The 17401-nt window shown below is 41.6% G+C and overlaps 3 long non-coding RNA genes across 3 annotated transcripts; 1 reads left to right on the forward strand and 2 right to left on the reverse strand.

Moving 5' to 3' along the window:
• Window positions 1-1797: 1797 nt before the first annotated feature.
• LOC120723164 lies at window positions 1798-4817 on the forward strand. The gene is made up of 2 exons (XR_005693671.1): window positions 1798-4022; window positions 4124-4817. It is a non-coding gene; the product is annotated as an uncharacterized LOC120723164 (long non-coding RNA).
• A 942-nt stretch (window positions 4818-5759) lies between these two features.
• On the reverse strand, window positions 5760-10533 carry LOC120723166. The gene is made up of 2 exons (XR_005693673.1): window positions 10017-10533; window positions 5760-9976 (listed from the first exon to the last, which is right to left on the reverse strand). It is a non-coding gene; the product is annotated as an uncharacterized LOC120723166 (long non-coding RNA).
• Window positions 10534-10746: 213 nt separating this feature from the next.
• On the reverse strand, window positions 10747-17059 carry LOC120723163. The gene is made up of 2 exons (XR_005693670.1): window positions 16638-17059; window positions 10747-14614 (listed from the first exon to the last, which is right to left on the reverse strand). It is a non-coding gene; the product is annotated as an uncharacterized LOC120723163 (long non-coding RNA).
• Between the last annotated feature and the right edge of the window lie 342 nt (window positions 17060-17401).

Genomic DNA, 17401 nt, shown 5'->3' on the forward strand with positions numbered 1-17401 from the left:
AGATTAGAGCTTCCTACCTGTAACAAATCCATCACAGAGTCCTGTTCAAATCATGAAGTCAGAGCTCCTGCTCACCATCACTCCCCGTCACCTCCACCCCCACTCACTGCAGGTTACAGTAAACTAGGGTCCAGGTGTGGATGGTTATTAGCTTCTTGACTCACCACAACATCTCTGAATATTTGTGAAAACCTACAATGATTGATATTTATGATTATCAGTTACTAAATATTTTCAAGGTTATTTTACAAATCCAGACTGAACCAGACAGAGTGACAGGAAACTCATCTTTTATTTTCACGTTGATCAGAGTTACAGAAAGAAACACACAAAACAGTCCGATCCTCTGCTCTCTGACACATTTTACTTCAACAACATGAAAACAACCAAAATTTCCATTAATCTGTTGGTTTCTATTGGACTTTTTCACAGAGCTCACTGTTCAGGTTTGACTCAAGACCTAATTTCTGGAGCACTTCAGTCCTGAAACCTGCTGAAACTCTACTATGTTCTGCTGTTTGGAACATCTTTGTTTGTATAAAGCAATAAAATAAAATAATAAAATCGTCTCTGTGAAAACCTTTGATGTGAAAACGCAAAACCAAATAGATGAGCCAGCGCTCATGTTTCCACTCTGTAAGTGGATTGGACAATTGAATATTGAAAGGTATAAGCTGCTTCTGTGTGAGTCATAATTTGCTTTCCTGTGAGTGCTGACCTGTGAGTCTGATGGAGAACATCTGGCAGTGCATCACATAAGCTGCAGCTCCTGTGAAAGAAACGGATCCACCTCGCAGAGAGCGGCGATCAGAGCCGAGCCTGGGATCCTTTTCTCCGCACTACGTCGATCACCCGTCGGGCGTTATTCACCCTTCCATCCGCTCCGCCTAAATCCATTTCATCATCAATGATGATGCGGCGCTCCAGGAGTTCATCCAGCAGCCTCCTCAGGACAGGTTCGGACACTATGTTGATAAACTGAGAGCGAAAGGCCATCAGCATCTCCTCTGCCGTGCAGTCAGCAGCGGGCTTTAACGGATCAGGACCTGGAAGACCTGAGAGAGAGAGGGGAGGACAGATTAATGCTGAGCTCAGATGTGAGCTCCAACCACAAGAGCCTCAGGCAGTGTGTGGATGTGTTTACTGTAAGCAGGACTGAGGTCACTCAGTCAGTAAATGTCTGTGTTATTGCATAGATACTTGTGTATTACACACAATGGAGAGATGCTAACTTTGTTTCATTGTTCTTGTGACAGTGACAATAAAGATAAAGAGATATTCTATTCCATAGGTGTCAAACTCTGGCCCGCGGGCCAAATTTGGCCCGCAGCCTAATTACATTTGGCCCGCGAAGCCACACCAAATTACTATTAGAGCTGGCCTACTGGTATTATACAGCTAATATATATATTGTTTAGTATTAAGCTTTGCTTGTTCCATATTCAGTTTTTCAGCAAAACTTGTTTGAGTCCATAAGAAAAGATTCATTCTTATATCTAGAGGAAGATTTTTTTTTCAATAAATATTAACGTTAGCCCGCGACTTTGTTCCAGTTTTGAATTATGGCCCACTGTGTATTTGAGTTTGACACTCCTGTTCTATTCTATTCTATTCCATGTCACACTGGACCTGAGTTTGAAGCTCTGTGTTTCACGTATAACAGTCATAGATCACGCATCCCCCTGAGTCTCACCTGAGTGTCTCCAGCTGAACTGCTGATTCAGCACATCCACCTGCACTCCCTTGCTCTGACAGCCCACCTCCTTCCTGTCCTCCTCAGGACTCTCCCACTGACAGCTGTGACCAGGAGATATTTTATTTTGTATTCTTATGATCACAGTTATAAGCAGAAGTATCAACCATTAATCATTTACCATTGTTGAACCAGTTGACAGAATAATCTTTGAATCACATCTAGGTGACTTTGACTAGAATATTAATCTACACAGATTATCAGTACTTTAATCAGTCTACTGTTGTTCTGTACTATTTTTGTTATTTGCTTAAAGCTGTTTCACAGTTCTGTAACCACTCAGAAGCCTGTGGGTCCTGTTGGACCCTACTTTAGTTCTATGTTCAGTTCTGCACGTACACAGGCCTTTAAAGACCATGCACGCTCTTATATAACACATGCATGTGTACACACACACTTAATAAGAATAGGAGGGTCGTCTGAGGACAGTTTTCTGATAGATATACTTTCACAAAAGGCACAAATGTAATACACACTTGTTTTTCTCTAAAAACTAGCAGTTCATGTCCATATTAGGTAAACTCTCTGAACAGGCCCAAACTGCTATCATGTCCGGTAATATCTAACTGTGAGGGCGTCTCAAGACAAGGCCCCTACATGGTCCCTGTTTGACACACACACACTTACAATAGATATACACACCACACACACTGGTTTTCTCTGAGTGCTGGACTGAGTGAAAACATCTGGAGGCCATATAAGGGGAAACTTCCTGAGCTCTGGGAACTGACTGATACTTATCATGTGACTTGACGTCATCATTGTAATAAAAACCTTGTGACGTGGTTGTTCGGTGGGAGATCAGCGCTTAGAGGCTTGTGCTGCTCATCTTCCCCATATGTACATATGTATAATAAAATCACCTATTCTGACATCCACTGAGACCATGCAGCCGTTTGTCTTCTCCTCGAATTCGAACCATGACAATCTGGTGCCGAAAACCCGGTTTGAGGAGGGATATTTTAAGGAGCTTGGCTGACGGCCTAGTGGTGTCAGACGGACGGCCGGGAGCTACACTGAGTGATGGGCCCCGAAATATGAGAGGTAAGCACCGCCTGTTGATGGATCTCCAAAGGTGCCCGATTGGAAAATAGATGCTAAATTAAAGGTTCACTCAGTGGAGCTTCTGTTCGGTCCGTGGTGATTTGGGGGTAATTAGTGTTAGATGTTTGGGGAATATTTTACTGATAAAAGGTATAGCTGTTTATTGTGGGAGCGAATTTTAAGAGGTTTAAGAGGTTATATGAGGTTAAAATAATACGGTTTTAAGGTGTGGAAAACCGATGTGGGTGGCTGGATGCCAGCAGTCACCTGGTTAGTGTAGGGTTTTTGGTTTAATTAATTAGCAGAGACGCGGTCTCGGGTCTCAGGTAATAAACGGGGGCTGAGAGCTCACCGTGAGGCTTTTAAAACAAGTAAATTTTCTTAGGACGGGGGACGCGGTCCCTTAAGGGCGCAGCTGCTCAGCACTGTGGCGGTGACCCCTGACCACGGACGCGGGGTCAGGTTTTTTGCTCGGTTGGTTGCCGGGGAACTTCGGGCATCCCAAACAAACCGGAGCGGTCGACGGGAGACCGCTTCCTTACTGCGCCTGATTGATCGACAGGTCTGGGACCGACCGTGACCTTTTAACGTGGCTGGCTTGTGAGTTTTAAGTATAGCTGAAGGCGTGGGTTTGGTGCCAGCGTCGGACGTGGAATTCCCTGCCAGTTGCGGGAAGCGGTTATAAATTAACTAGAACTTAGTAATCTGACCGTTTTCAAGGCGGCGTCCTTGAAACGGTAATTGGTCAGCAAGAGCGCGGCTCTGGGCTGAAAGATGCTTTTAAATTAGTCAAAAACTTAGGTGTAACCTCTTCTGGCATAAGACGTCTATGCGGGCCCGTGTGTAAATAGAATATAAATTACGTGTGTGTGTAGATAAAGTGTAAATTACTTGTTTAAAACTGTCTGTTAAGTTGTCCTGTGGTTGCAGTGTTTTGAGTGTTCTGAAAAAAGGAAAAGCAAAACTATTTTCCTTTCTCTCACTGAGAGGGGACGGTGTGTGTGTGTGAGACAGGAAGTGAACATGCCCATATAAGAGAGATGAGGTAAACTCTGGGCAGACAGAGCGTAGGGAGGAAAAAAAAAAAAAGGAAAAGTGTCTCTCTCTCTCTTTCTCTGTCTCAGGCAGCAGCAAGGAGGGGGGCGTCTAACCCCGCAGTGTGTGTATGAGCAGAGAGGGACAGAGAGGGGGGCAGCGTGTGTGTCCATTTGATATTAGAGGAAAGGTGCAAAACTTTTTTTCTCTGTTTCTTTGGCGATGAGTGAGCATGAAGCGAATGCAGCTTTTAAGAAAAGAAATGAAAATGACAATAATGCTATGCTTTAGTGTGCCAATACAGGTTACAGATGAATAGAGGTGGACTTCTCTCAACCTGGAATTTTGAGTACGGCGCCAAAACCAGTAGAGTAGCATTATTGGAAAGAAACAAGCCAAAGTTTGGTTTAAAATTTTACAGCTTGACCTGGCACTTGTCCCCATCCTGAGAAGAAGCTCAAAGGACAGTTAATCGTCTGATGAAGACCAATAGAACATCGTGACCACTTGAGAAGAATTTACAAGCAGCCAAAAGACAGTGCAACTGAACTGTTGACCCTGAAACCAAAAACTGACATGCACTCTGAGTTACAGGCTGGACAGTCGAACGGTGGGGAAGCACCGGACACTGATTGTCAGATTTGCCATACTTGGAGTAATCTTGAAGAGACAGAAAAGAAGAAACCACGTGATGGAAAATGCACGGTGGACTGCAGGCTGGTAAGAACAGTGTGACATGACACTGAATGTGATATTTTGCCAGGCTGGGACTTAATCCAGAAGGAAGATACTGAAGAGAAACAGAGAGGAAACGAACTGTGTTTGTTGGTGAATTCAGGACAACAAAAGGACACGGAGAGAAGAGGACGGAACCAGTGAGAGGTGAAGCTTGACTGTAAGAATACAAGGTATAATTAGATTGAAACGAAAGCCTGAACTCATGATGGTGTTTAGAGATGTCCACCAGAAAACTAAAAGAGGTAAACAAAAGAAGATAAAATAAAGAAAGACAATAACTGACAATTACATAAGTGAATGGAAAACACACATACACAAAGTGTTACATGTGCAATTATGTTCTTCTAGAGAATCAGAAGGGAGATAGTGAAACGATGCATGAATTAATTCTGACTGTAACATATAGAGGCAATGAAGAAAGCAGCTTACACGCACTGAACATTAACAAAAATACATAGGACCAGCAATGAAGATCTGCTTACACTTATACACATGACATAAGCTGGTAATTCTGACCAGAGAAGGGAACCTGGTAGTTTAAGTGCTCATGACAGTAATAAAATGTCTCAGTTGTGTTTCTACAGGAGGAAAATAAACAGAACTGGATCAATTCTCCACGTACAGCAGTCGGAAGGAAAAACCTATGGGTTAATTTGACTGGATCTGATAAGGCAAGTTTCTGGTTGAATTGTTCACAGCGCCATGTCTCCACAAACCTGACAAAGTGGGGCCCTAACTTCTGGCAGAGCACCAGGAATGCTGTTAATAAGGTGGGAGTTTAAAAATTTGGGTTAGCAAATTGGGGAAAGAAAACTGACGGTTTAAGTGGAGAATTATGAAGGAGTCTGACACGCTGCAAAAGCAACATATGCAAATTCACATACACAAGCAGAAGACGCATTAACCCTACAAAGACAAGACAAGCCCACGATGATTAATGCATAGACATTGATTAAACCTGGCTTAGAACACAAAGAAAAATAAAAAACAGCTTGCTGTTTGTATGAGTGATAGAATGGTGTGAATGGTTAATAAAAAACATTTGAGTATGTTGAATCTAGGCATGTTAAAGTGCATAAAGTGCAAATTGTGTGGTTTTATCTAGATTTTCGGTGTATTGAGGAGGTGGAATTATGTGGTGATGACTGACTGATTCTGTCAGTTAGGTCTGGGTGGTTGTTGTTTTTGTTTTTAAATAGAGGGAGTTTTAGGAAACATGGTCATGTTTGAGAGGGGCCCATTATTTTTGTAACAGTACACTCAAAGAAAACCTGTCGGGTGATTTTGTTTTGTTTTTGTGTTTTCATGAGCTAATAATCAGCTCTCTTTTTCTCATTTTTGTTCTAAGCAGGCCTGCAACAGTGAATAACAGCACAAATTATTCAGCTACCGGAGAAAGCTACCGGTGGGGATCTGATTAGGTCGTAAGTCCCTGTCTAAAGGATTGTCGCGATTCAATCCAGTCAAAAACATAAGGAACTATTTTCCGATGGAAAATAAAAATGAAGGAGCTCAGTTTGAATAAATCTGGACAAACAATTTGCTTTTACTAGAGAAAGTTTCTGCTTATTGAGTGGGGTTATATTATGGGATTATAGTATATTGTTGGGAGAATCCCAAATGCTAAAGGGGGTAGGTGTCAAAATAGAGGAAATCTGCCAAATGGTAAAGGGGAAAATTAGTGGGGGTTGAAGAAGGAGAATAGGTTTGATTTATTTTTGATTTCTAGAAGTAGTGGCTATAATGTAGGCGTACACATACAGTTATTACATAGATTTATTTTTGGGATAAAGGGGAGAGCCTAAAAAGGAGATGATTTCTTTCTATATACATATTGCATTCTGTGCCTTTAAAGGAGTTGTGGCTCAATTCGTCTCTTGAGGGTCACGAGCCTTTGGCTGGCGCTATGATTGGCCAATCTACTGTGAGGAGGATATGAGTCATTGTAGGATTGCACACGCTTACAGACACAGAGTCCACGAGAGCGTTGATTCCAGGCAAAAGGCCTCAAATTCGTTTAGCTTTTAACTGAACTTAAAGACGGACCAAAGCGGAAGGAAAGCATAGATTTTGGTTAAGTCTGATAAACTAGAATTAGAATGTATTGTTACATTAAAAGGGGCCAAATGAGATAAAAATAGTTATATCAAAACAGGTTATAACATAGGAAATGTGAGGTTAAAGTGAAGTTAGTGTTAACACACAGGAGTTGTTTCTGGGTAGCATTTAGCTATGATGAAATTTATGCAGGAGCAATTGCTTATATGCTTCGACTCAATTCAGTAAAGTGGAAATGGGGTTTTGTTTCCTTTGCAGTAGATCTCGGGACCACAAGGGAGGGTCAGAGTGAGGACACAACCTATGGCGCTAAATAATAGAACATCATCACCATTGCATTAATAATATAATTTTCAGCATAAATATAATTTAATTCGGAGGTTTAAACAGGGTGTGTCTTTCAGAAAGACTAAGGTGCATTCTTTTACTAAGCTCTTAGTGGGGGTTCTTGATGAAAACATTTATTCAGCCTCTGGTCGGGTAAAAGGTCAGAAGGGCAACGGGTGAATTGATTGGGAGACCATTTGAGGACGACACATGCGATGGAGTAATGTAGGATTAGCTCATTAGGATCAAACACAATTTTAAGTAGGTAATACTGTTACCATCATCATGTCTGGTTTATTGAGTGGGTTGAGAACTGATACATGGATGACTGAATTAGTATTGTTTTGGGGAACGTGATAGCAGGAGCAAATAGGATCCTGCAGCCAGAGTCGAAATGACTGAAATTCAATGAGGGAAGCTAGGAGACTTTTGTTTTGTTTTATTTTGGGGTTTTTGAACTATGGGGAAGGTTTTACCCTGGCACCAAGTTTTGGAGTTGGTATTTTTCACCTATAAGAGAAAGAATATTCAGTGACAAGTCCGAAGACCCAGGCTTCTTTTTATTTACTTTTGATTCTTGATTTATATTTTGAACAGTGCACTGATTTTGTTTCTGAATCTTTTCTTTAAGCAGATCTGCACATCGGAAACTACAAGCATTACACGTCGGCGAGAAAATTGTTGTAAGTGAGTTTCTCCACATTGAAATGGGTTCTGGAGGAAACACTTATGGGGACAATTAGAAACGAGAGTCCCTGTCTAAAAAAGGATTCAGCGAGGTAATCCGATCTCAAGTTCTTGTTTTTCTTTTTGAAATGACATCATTTTGCTGAGGGCGGAAATCTAAATGCGGCGAGGGTTTCCACTATCAGCAAAGAAAGAGGGTGGATGAATTTATGTGTGTTTCTTTTTACAGGAGTAGAAGGATGACAAAATATTCAAGGATGAGTGAACTTTTAAATGCCATTTTTGTGTCTTGTGTTGCTTACAGAGGTAACTGCGCAGCGTTAACATATATATATTCTTCTTTACAGCGTTACAGTTCTTAATGTTTTCTTCTGACAGGAGATCTTTTTATAGCACCTCTGGAATGTGGATGGCTGATTGCGGTCAATGTGCTGCTAATGTTTGCTTTGGTAAGAATGGGGGCAGTAGAAAACAGACAAGTGACATGAAAACAAAGAATAATAATAAAACAAGTAATAATAACAAATAACTAATTTGGGGACAGTTTAACCTAGAGCTCACTAACTGGCCATTAGGGGGCTCTGAGTGATAAACAAGTGGAGTAACATTGCCCAAGTGTGAATAAAACAAATTGCGGCAATAATAGTGATTTAATGATCGGAGAAAACCTGAACATGATACTTGTCTGTTGTGCTGAATCTTTTATTACTCTATGATGTACAGGTGGTTGTGAATGAGCTGTTTGATTTAACGGATTTGCTTTTTAGGTAAATTGGGAGTTGAAGGAGCTTAACATGTAACTGCTGACTAACGTTTTTACACAGGGTTACAGCTTGGCGGGAGAGTGTTTTGGAGAGGATGTGTAATGTTCTTGTGCAGTTTCCAGTGGGGAGATTGCAAATACAACTAGAACTATTAATTGTGACTAATCAAAACTAACCTGAAACTGAGGAGGTTTTAGATAAGGGAGAATTAAAACGGATATGAAATGCATCTGGTCTTTAATTGCAGGTGTAACCATGAAGATTTTTGGTACAGATTGCAGGTTGTTGCTCATTATTGAAGTGTGCTCATAAAGGCAAAAAGCTATATAAGGGGGCTATGATTTCGTTTGTGTTTTAATAATTTAGGTATGCCAAAATTAAAGGTTTTTTGACAATTTAGAGAACCAGTGAGGAGCATAACTAGATGATCACAAACTTGAGTACTACATTTAAATGGAAGTTGGAATTAAGAATGCCCAATTTGTTTGAGGTTTGTTTACTTTTATACACAAATTGCAAATGTGCTTATAACGAGCTGGCACTTAGTCTATGAAGGTCAGTAGATAACAACATTAGCGTAATAGGGGTAGGAAGAGAGGTGTGTTGGCTTTCTGTCTCTTGCAGAGGAGGGAACAGACACCAGACGAGGTCACAGATAGGTGAGGATCCTTCGCAGCAGAGATAGACACAGTGACGGCCGAGACACCACCTGGGTCCAAGGGTCATGGCGTTTGGGCTCCGGGTAGTCCCCTGAAAAGGATGGGTCCCATTAACACAGCAATAACCATGAAGGGGTGGCGGAAATCCAGGAATACCAGACCAACGAGGTTCGAGAGGCTCTGGGGCAAAAAGGGGGACACGTTCCGGTTTCTTTTTCTGGAGGATACACAGATCGTTGTTCGAAATCGGGGCAGAATAATCCCCTGATCTGTGCCACGACGGAAGGGTTGTCTAACCCCTGACGTTGAAGAATGAAGAGGAGCGTCGCGCCAAGCAGCATTTGATTAATTCATTCCAGGCTCTAGTCTGAAGGAATTGATAGTTTAAAGGAATCGTAATTGTTTTGTATGTTAGTTGCATATTTTATACTCATAATTTGATACTCTTATCACGAAGTTTAGAGTAAAAGTAAACGAGCCGGGGAACAGGGATCATGAAACTGTGGGAAAATTTAGAAACTAACGAGGATGTTGGGGTTGATAAGTGCTGTAACGTATTGGTTGAAGTTGTGCTGGCTATGCCAGCACAAAAGGGGGAGTTATTGAGGAAAACATCCTATTTTACTGTCACTATATATCAGTCATAAGGCACTGTTATTATTTCATTATTACTTCATTAGTCCGCATCAGCTTATCATCAAAATTATCATGTATCACTTATCATTTAGTAAATCTGCTACAAGGGCATTCTAGATACAATACTCTATCAGTTAGTAAAGCACCAGTTTAGCTGGGGGTCCAGTCAGACCGCAGTAAAAGTCATATGAGGACACCCAACTTTGGTTGGCCTGAACTCAGATATCACAAAACTACACACTCCCCACACCCATTCCATTGGAATGTTGTTAGAGCTGAGGCCGGCTAAAGACAACCCCATATTTGGTTCTGGACAACGATTGAATACACTTACACAGAGTACACACATTTAAGTCCACACTACACGCACCTACATAGTCATGTAGGACACGCAGACACTCATGAAGAACTGTGAGGTCGGTTCAGGACGTGCTCTCTGTTTGACATACACACACAATAGACACGAATAGAGATACACACCACACACACACGGTTTTCTCCGAGTGCTGGACTGAGTGGAAACATCTGGAGGCCATATAAGGGGAAACTTCCTGAGTTCTGGGAATTGACGGATACTTATCATGTGACTTGATGTCATCATTGCAATAAAACCCTTGTGAAGAAACTGTTCGGAGGGAGATCAGCGCTTAGAGCCTTGTACTGCTCATCTTCCCCATATGTACATATGTATAATAAAAATCACTATTCTGACATCAACTGAGACCATGCAGTCGTAGTCTCTTCCTCAAAATCCGAACCATGACAGCTGTCACAGTGACTTCTATCTTCCACAACAATAGTTTTTAGGTTTTTAATATTATTGAGAAACAGCGTTGAGACATATATATATATATATATATATATATATATATATATATATATATATATATATATATATATTCTACTTTTCTAAATGATTGACTATTTCAATGGAGAACCTAAATGACACGGACCCGTGTTTGTTATTACATATCTCTATTTTGAATGTGACAAGTCTATCATTGCCTGTTATTCATAGGTATTAACAGAGTTTTTGGCCTTTTTTTCCTCTATAACAGTTAATTGACTCTTTACAGTGGCCTGCTATGGTTAATAATAACATGTTCAGTCATGAGTGAAATCAAAGCTTTTCTTCACTTTAGCATTTAACATTCCCAACAATATAATGTGATACCTTAATTAAAACACAGCTAATAAAACACAATTTTCTTAATGCAAACATCAGTGACTCAACATTAGCAACCAAAGGGTTCAGTCTGCAGCTCACACTCATGTGAAGCTACAGCCTCCCCCTTTAGTCTCTGTCATCCTTCTGCTCCTGCACAAACAAAGCAAGACAAAACCTCCACCCTTCTTCTACAGGCTGGGTGAATTGTTGTGGACATTCACTAATCCTAAAGTCGGCACCGTTTTTGTCTCAGTATCAAGTCAGTTAAACTTTTAGTCGTCAGTCCATCACAGTCCAGTCACATGCATACATCCACACACATTCATACCAGATATTGCTGATAATGGAGTCTCACGCGCAGCCTATTCGAGCCTCCATCACCAGCAAGATGACGTCATCATTTTAAAGGAAAACAGCTCCTTGTTTTTGGACTGGATTGACTCGCTGCAATCCTTTTAGGCTCAGGACTTCTCATGTGATCAATGTCACATATCAGTGAATTTCTCCCAAGCCCATTATAATCATGGAGAAAAACACTTTGCGACTGTTTCCAGTAAGAATATTTTATAGCGCTTTAAAGTTCAACCTCTCAGGTCTGGATTAAAGAGCTGATTTGTTAAATCGGGAACTCACAAAATACCAAAATATCACCACCGGTGGATCACACCTCTCAGATGTTCTTATCTCAGTGCACTGTAACAAAAGCACAAACAAACGCAACCAATAAAATACTAATAAAGTAACAAATACTGGGGCCCATTGCAAACATGTCCAAGCATAAAACCATCTTTCTCTCTCTTAGAGAAAGAAAACAATCCAAACATCACTGATAAAATCAACCTAGTGTCAAGCAAAACCCAAAAATCAACCAAAACTTCACCAGAAAGTTTTCCTCCCTCCCGGGACAATATTGTGCAGGAATACAGGCACCGTAACTCCTTTTGCACTGACAAAAACATGTTGGATTTACTTGATTCAATAGTGGACACTGGTTGCACACAAAGGTTTTGCTTTGGCAGAAACTTAAACAACTGAGTTAAATCAACACAACCTTTTCATATTCAGTAAAGCTGCATGTTGTGTTCATAAAACACGATTGAAACATGTTCAGATGGAGTAAGTTGAGCTCCTGGAACATTTTAATCCTTCAATTGAAATTGAATGGGTCTACAACAACTACCATCCTCCTATCTCTATCCTGGTTGCAGCAGGGCTGGGAAATAACCCTGAAGTGATAGGTTACCAGGCAGGGTACACCCTGGACAGCTCACCAGTCTATCAGATAGAAACACACAGCCGTTTACATTCATGGATAATTTAGCCCAGGACCTTCTTACTGTGGAGCAACAGCACTAACCAGCATGCCAACAATGGAGGAAATACAGGAAAGCTATGATTTCCTGTATTTGAGGCAGAATTAAATTGTTCTTGCCCTTGACAGGTTAATCCACAATAAATAGCAACAGCATGCATGTGGTGTGTGTGTCGTTGTCTGCCTCTTATAACTCCAGTGATTTTCCTGTAGTTTGAAATCTTATGCGGTGTTGACACAATAATTTGTTGTAAACCAGGAAATTCCCAACTGTGGTAGAAAGCACAGCTTAGCCTTAGCAAATGTTCAAAGAAAAGTCGTCACTTCCTGATTTCTGCTTCACTGATAAATATTGTCACACTGGGGTTTTTGCAAATGATATCAGTGAGCACTGTGTGGCAGCTGGAGTCAGACAACTGAAGCTCCCACAATCAAGACCACAAACAGCTTTCAAAGGAGATTTGAAGCTTTTCTGGCAGCAAGCTTCATGATTTATGGGACTGGAACTGGAACAGGAACTACCTGATCACCAATGGTGAGCTGGCATGGAATTATTTTTATGACATTTTATCAAAGTTATAAATAAGCATGCCCATTAACACATAGTGAGTGAGCATGTTGTCTTCCCACGCAGTGAACAGCGGATGCTAATGTTTTTGTCACTTTTTACAGAGTCAAACTCAAAGTAAGGTCAGTGCTTCCACGCTTTAAACGCTGCACGCTCACACTCTCTCCACACTCGATAGATTATCCATTGTTCATCTGCACACAGCTGCGGTTTTAGTAACGCAGTAACGCAGCGTGCTTACGGGAAAGTAACAGTAATCTAATTACCTTTTTTGCAATAGTAATCCCTCACTTTACTCGTTTCTTGAAAAAAGTAATCGGATTACTGCCCATCTCTGGTTGGAGCTGTGCACTTGTGGGTTCCACCTTGTGTACACGTTTATCTTTGCTGTGTGTACTTGTACCTCTGAGTGGAAGCTGAACTCTTGAGTTCGAGTATCGAAGCATCAGCTGTGACGTTAAAGTCCAAACAGCTCGTTCATTTGACGTGCAAATGAACGAAGGTAACGCCGTTTTCATGTGGATGTGTCACTGAGACACTTTCCACATCCACAGCTCACAAAATGGGAAAACTATAGAAGTATAACAATGAAGAAGTTACTATGTTACGGGTCCCAAGGATGAAGACCTCGATGACAAATATGTTACCTGTAAAAGCAGGTGAAGAGCAGAGTAAGGAAGACACGATGCGTCTCTGCTTTCCTCCAGAACGTGTCTGAGTCTGATTTATTTCACACAAATAAATGCTATAAAACACTAAACATGAGCTTTCAATATACTGTTCAGCTGCTTCCTCATTCACATCAATTACATTTACTTATTTCACAACATCAGTGAAATATACTCTTTTTAACTGGTTCAGTTTCTCAAGTTCACACTTCTTTCCATAACAGCTACATCCTTTTATCATATCAATAAACACATCACATTGTCTTCTGCAGTGTCTTACTGGCTAAACAGTTCTATTCAATAACAGCATTGGTAAATACATTACATTTGTTCCCTCCAGTAATTTACTGGCAAAATCACTATTTAGTGCATCATGAAACACAGCTTGTTTAATCAACCCATGAATGCCTCTGTTAGCTACACAGAGTTGCTCAGAGTGCTTGTGTTACACTAGCTAATCTACTCAGTCACTTTAACAGAACTATTAACATTCACATCTCACAGAACTGATTTGATTGGAGCATTACAACACGTTTGCACAGAGCATAGGAGCGCACTGACTCTGCTTCACGAGCGCTCCACCTAACGAGCGGGCTCGCGGTGCGGTCGCGCGGGACACTCCTCTGGTTTTCTCCCGTGTTTACATATAAATAACTTTGGCGGACCGCCTTAACTCTCCCATTCACATTAACCTGGGTAACCATGGTGACAATAAACAACATTTTCGGTGCGAGCACCATGTACCGACCTGTAAAAGCAGGTGAAGAGCAGAGTAAGGAAGACACGATGCGTCTCTGCTTTCCTCCAGAACGTGTCTGAGGAAGCAGCGGAAGGTGGGCTCCACTTACTGCTCCCCGAAACCCCGGAGCAAGCACCAAAGTTCCGCCCTCACTGCTTTCTAACATAAAATGAATCCCTGTTACATGGATTTTCTATCCTCTTAAAGAAACTGAAAATAAATACATATAGCAATGAAAAATGTCCCGTTACATGAGTGTTTTACACAAAATAATATTCATGTGGTCATTCCCTCACAGGGGTGCCACAACTACACTGCTGTTTTGACAGAGACACAGTGTGTTTATCTAACTTGGCTGAAGCCAAAGTTCTCCAGACAAATTCAGTCTGTTTCTGCCAAGTGTGAACTCACTGGATGAGCGCCAGATACACAGAATCAAAAAGGGATAAATTAGTTTTCTTATGTCATGTTCCCGTCACAAACTGGCTCAAGGAGAGGGGAAGCAGGAGTCCACAGATGAAATGTTCCTATAAATAAAGTGGAATTTATTCAAACTTTACCAAAACTTCAACACATCAAATACAAGCAGTTCAGCAGGGAGTGGATGTGTGTTGCATGTGCCAGGTGGATGCAGAGAGAGGCCAGGGCCACGTTCAAACCTGAACACGCTGCACAGTGTTTTGTTCCATTTGTTAGGGATGAATGAAATGCTTCCTTGAAAGGATGTGTGCAGTCACCAGTGGGCGTGGAAGCATGTGCGCCCTCATTTGGTGGGTGTGCAAGAAAAGCCATCCTGTCACACAGCAATGCCTACATAAATCACACCACTCTGCTTAAAATAATAATGTTTAGTGAAGCAGGTGAAGCAAAGGGCTGCTTTTAATAGGCTGGGAGACCCAGGTGTGCTGCTTTAGCTGCTGAGCCTCTTATGACAGAACAGCGGAGAGTGGTAAGAAGGGAGGAGGGGGTCTGGCTGTGTTTGTGAACGATAGATGGTGTAACTCTGGGCATTTCTCTATCAAAGAGACGCTATGCTGTAAGGACATTGAGCTGCTAGCGGTTAGCATGAGACCGTACTATCTACCACGAGAGTTTACACACGTGATTATGATAGCTGTGTATGTCCCGCCCTCTGCTAACGCTGCAGCAGCCTGTGAGGTCCTGCACACTGTAACCAGCAGACTCCAAACACAGCACCCTCAGGCCCTTTTCCTGATCTCTGGGGACTTTAAAGATGATGTAACCATTTAATTATGGTTACATCATTAATTATGTAATTAATTATGCAAAATGCAAAACGCTCAGCTGTGTCTCCAATCAAAGCTCTGTAACTTCAGAGGTGATGTTCATATGTTGACTAATGGTTTTCTTTCATTTTTGATGTACTGCAGAATATTTGTATAAAATCCAGGCCAGGAAAATCTCCTTCATGTGTTTCTGTGTTTTGTCTTCAGCTACGTTGACACAAAGGCCTCTGCTGTGACGCTCACACCTTTGATAAAGTCTGGAGAGTGTCAGCTTCCTTTTTATAGATACAAAAATATGTAATGTTGTGAAGTCTGGCCGCAGCGGCGCAAGAAAAAGGAGAATTACGGGAAGCACTCACAACAGGTAAAATCAAAATAACAAAGTAAAGTACGATAAAATAAAAAACAACAAAAGAACAACACAATATACTTCCCCGTACTGTTACTGCTAACCTCTGTTAACCTAGTAACTCTTACCTTCTAACTGACAGCTGGTCAATAAACGAGCTCCATAAACGCTCCATATTCACCTTTACATGGAACATAAAGGGAAAAGAAGAAACACAGTGCTGTGTCAGCGTTAGACATATAGATATATCCTTGCTTTTAATACATTTGAAGGTGGGTGGGAGAGGTGCTTCTCCGCGTAGTCTACGGTCTCTTTGGGATGGGTAAAGCTTTTCCTCACATCACCATGGGTCACTAACAGCTTTGCAGGGTATAGCAGTCTGTACCTGACGCCGGTCATCCCACGTAGTCTTCCTCTCATATTTGCAAATGCGGCTCTGCGTTTCCAACAGAGGGAGGGAAATCTGGGAGGATGTTTATTTTAAAAACCCTTATACATCAGGTTCTTGTTCTCTGCAGCTTTCAGCAGAATCTCCTCACCAATGTGGTAGTAGTGCAATCTCAAGATGATGGGCCGAGGAAGATGACTTTGTTTGGGACGCTGGCGATTCGCTCTATGTGCTCGATCGATGAGTGGCTTCTCCTCGAGAGATAGCGCCTCCGCCAACAGGTGTGAACCAACTCAGTCATCTTGGGTCCCTCTGTGCCTTCTCCTGCAGTTCTTAAATTATTCCTCCTGGAGTGCCTCAAGAGCTCCACATCTCTCATCTAACTTCTTTACCTCCGCAGACAAACGCTCCACAGTGGCCTGGAGAGTGGCGATGGTGTCAGAGTGGTTCGAGGCACAGTCCTGCAGTTCAGTCAAAGTGTTATCATGCCTGGCCACGTCGCTTTTTATGTCCGAGATTGAGGGCTGGATGCTCTGGTTCAAGGATGATATCTCGCCTCCTATGGTGGTAGAAATCTCTAATATGCAAGTGTCCAGTGCTAGTTAGTTAGTTCTAGTTCTAGTGGTTAGTGGGGCTTTATTTGATGATTCTAGTGTGTGTTACATTGTTGTCATATTGTTGAGTCGCAGAGCTGCACAGTGTTACAGTTTCTGTAGAGTCTGGTATAAGGAACTCAGATCCCTCTGTGAATAATGTTCACTGAAACTGATCTGTAGTTAATGAACTAGTCAGGATTTACACTAGAGAATGTTTCTGCCATTACATGGCCTGTATTTGTAGAGCGCTTTACTCGTCCCTAAGGACCCCAAAGTGCTTTCTTGCCCAAGGACACAACAACCGAGACTGTCCAAGCCGGGGCTCGAACCAGCAACCTTTAACACCCAAAGAGCCTTTTGGACCCGGTTTCCACACAAAGGGTCAGGGTTCGGGAAAACACTGGGAGCCGCAAATACTTTGTGACATCTAAAATGAAGATAACACTGTGTATATTGTTTTTACCTTTATGCTTTGTGTGAACAACTACAGTGTGTTGCTTATGAAATCCATGAAGTGCTACAGAGAAAATTACATTTGATTTATGTAATGAACACATTTTGAGCTCTTAAAGAAATATAACAAAGGAAAGCTGAACTACAATGATCCATGTAGCAAACACAAACTGTTATATCGCCTTTGGGCTTTTGGAGACTTGACCTGACTT

This window comes from Simochromis diagramma, unplaced genomic scaffold (genome assembly GCF_900408965.1).
Source record: "Simochromis diagramma unplaced genomic scaffold, fSimDia1.1 OVJJ01000775.1, whole genome shotgun sequence".
NCBI lineage: Eukaryota > Metazoa > Chordata > Actinopteri > Cichliformes > Cichlidae > Simochromis > Simochromis diagramma.